The sequence below is a fragment of the Lepus europaeus genome, chromosome X (assembly GCF_033115175.1).
Source record: "Lepus europaeus isolate LE1 chromosome X, mLepTim1.pri, whole genome shotgun sequence".
Lineage (NCBI taxonomy): Eukaryota > Metazoa > Chordata > Mammalia > Lagomorpha > Leporidae > Lepus > Lepus europaeus.
In genome coordinates, this window is record NC_084850.1 from 46,036,227 (window position 1) to 46,038,896 (window position 2,670).

General features: G+C 37.5%; 1 pseudogene; it reads left to right on the forward strand.

Moving 5' to 3' along the window:
• The first annotated feature begins 563 nt into the window (after window positions 1-563).
• Window positions 564-1,084, forward strand: LOC133752588 (small ribosomal subunit protein eS1-like; annotated as a pseudogene).
• Window positions 1,085-2,670: the final 1,586 nt, after the last annotated feature.

Below are 2,670 nucleotides of genomic sequence, written 5' to 3' on the forward strand. Positions count from 1 at the left end.
GATAGTCTTGGGGCCGGCACTGTGGCCTAGTGGGTAAAAGCCAATGCCTGCAGTGCTGGCATCCCATATGGGCGCCATTTTGGGTCCCAGCTGCTCCACTTCCAATCAAGCTCTCTGCTATGGCCTGGGAAAGCAGTCGAAGATGGCCCAAGTCCTTGGGCCCCTGCACCCACGTGGGAGACCCAGAAGAAGTTCCTGGCTCTGGCTTCGGATTGGTACAGCTCCAGCCATTGTGTCCATCTGGGGAGTGAACCTCTCTCTCTGTCTCCCTCTCTCTCTGCTTCTCTGTAACTCTGCCCTTCAAATAAATAAATTTTTTTTTAAAAAAATAAGCTTAATAGTCCTCCAAATAAATCATTGCCACTGTGGAACAGAAGTAACACTAAAGAGTAAAAATAAGAGCACCCTTTGTAAAAGCAGCTAGGCATAGTGAACTCACTAAAGTTTGAAGAGTGTACATATCTTAAGTAATAAAATTCCCATTTCATGTAGATTTCACAAACTTCTAAACATGTAGTCTTAAAATATATAGATTTTACCATTTTGGCTCTCTGAGCACCTACATGGTGGTTGGCAAGGACAAGCACTTTACAAAAGTTGGCAAAAAGTGAGCCAAGAAGAAAGTGGCGGACCCATTTTCTAATAAAGACTGGTATGATGTGAAAGTAGCTTCTATGTTCAACATAAGAAATATTGGAAAAACTCTAGTTGTGTGGAATCAAGGAACCAAAATTTCATCTGTTGGTCTCAAGGGTTGTGTTTTTGAAGTGAATCTTGCTGACCTGCAGAATGATGAAGTTGCATTTAGAAAATTCAAGCTGATTACTGAGGATGTTCAGGGCAAAAACTGCCTGACTAACTTCCTCAACATGGATCTTACCAGTGACAAAATATGTTCCATTGTCAAAAAATGGCAGACCGTGGTTAAAGCTCATGTTGATGTCAAGACTACCGATGGTTATTTGCTTCATCTGTTCTGTGTTGGTTTTACTAAAAAATACAGCAGTCAGATAAGAGTTCCCATGCTCAGCACCAACAAGTCAGCCAAATCAGTAGCTACAACCTAGAGTTTTGTAAATACTAAGTGGGGCTATACATATAAATGCCTTAGAACAGTATGTGTCATAATAGTATATAGTATTAATAGTTGCTATTAAATGGGATGAAAGAGCAGATAATTAAAATATATTTCCTTACTCTATTCCATGTGATTCAGTAAATCTTTACTAATCTTTTCCTTTGGACCAAGCACTGTGCTGAACATTGGAGATACAGATGAAATGCATCCCCTACTATAGAATAATGTCTAGTTTAAGCGGACACAGATTCATACACAACTGACTATAATGCTATGTTTGTTCTCAATAAGCCTTTCCAACTACAGGCATTATTTGCCACCATTTATCTGCTCTTTATCACTGAGCTATTCAGCATACATAATGTTAAAGACCAGATGGTGTTAAGCTGTCTATTTTAGGACTAGTTGTAAAAGTTCATTTCTTATCTTACATTTAACACAGTATCTTAATGAAAAAACCATTCAGAGAGCATTTATAGAATACTTACTCTTAGTGAGTACCTTGAGAAGGATATAAAAAGGAATGTAGCTATGGGGCTTTGAGGAAAGTACCAGATTTGAAGGGAAAAAAAACTAAGTTTGAATCAGGGTTTTGCTACTAACTAGTGAGTGACCTTGGGTTTTGGAAATATTAAGTGAGTAAGAAAATGGGAAGATTACTGTCTTTCAAGATTTTTCAGTCATTTGGCCCTTCATTCATTCAGTGTAAGACATATGTGTCTCTGCTTTTTATCAACTCATTCTCTTTGAGAATATTTAAATAGACATACAAGACCATATTTGGCTTCCTTTCATCCCACTTTCTGCCATGTCACTGAAATTGAACTTTGCTCAATTCACCAATGACTTTTCTGTTGGTAAATCCAATAGTCTCTCCTGAATTCTCATTTTATGTAACTTTTCAATAGTTCTCCATAGTTGACTGCTCTGCTTCTTGATACAATATCTAGGCTTCTGTGATACACTCTTATAGCTTTGTTTATAGCTGTTCTTTCTCAGTCTCCTTTATGAGCCATTTTTCTATTATCTTAAAAAATATGGCAACATCTCAGTCTTATACCCTCTTCTTTTCTTACCAGTCTGCCCTCCCTAGACTTCAATTACCATCTAAATATAAATGAACTCAAATTACATTTATCTTTAGCCCAGTTCTCCTGGGCTCCAGACTTACATGACCTACTCCCTTGAATACATCTGTATTTGGATGTCCATGTAATAGAGGCATTTTAAATCCAGTGTATCACAAGACACAGTCATCAACTCCTTACCCTCCACAACCCATTCTGGTCCTCCTCTAATTTTTCCCCATTTCAACAATGGGCAAGACAATTCATGGATTTATTTAAGTTGGAAACCCAAACATTATACTTGATAGTAATATACTTCACTCCCCCCCAATTTAATCTATCATCAAATTTCTGTTACTTTTCACACCAAAATATAACTTGGCTGTGTTAAATTATCTTAATCCTCTCTGCTAGTCTCAGTTGTGTTTGGGCTAGAACTCTGCAACATTCTTTTAACTGAACCCAGGATATAAACTCTTGCCATTTGCCTGCTATATTTTACAAATGTAAATGGACAATTTTTTG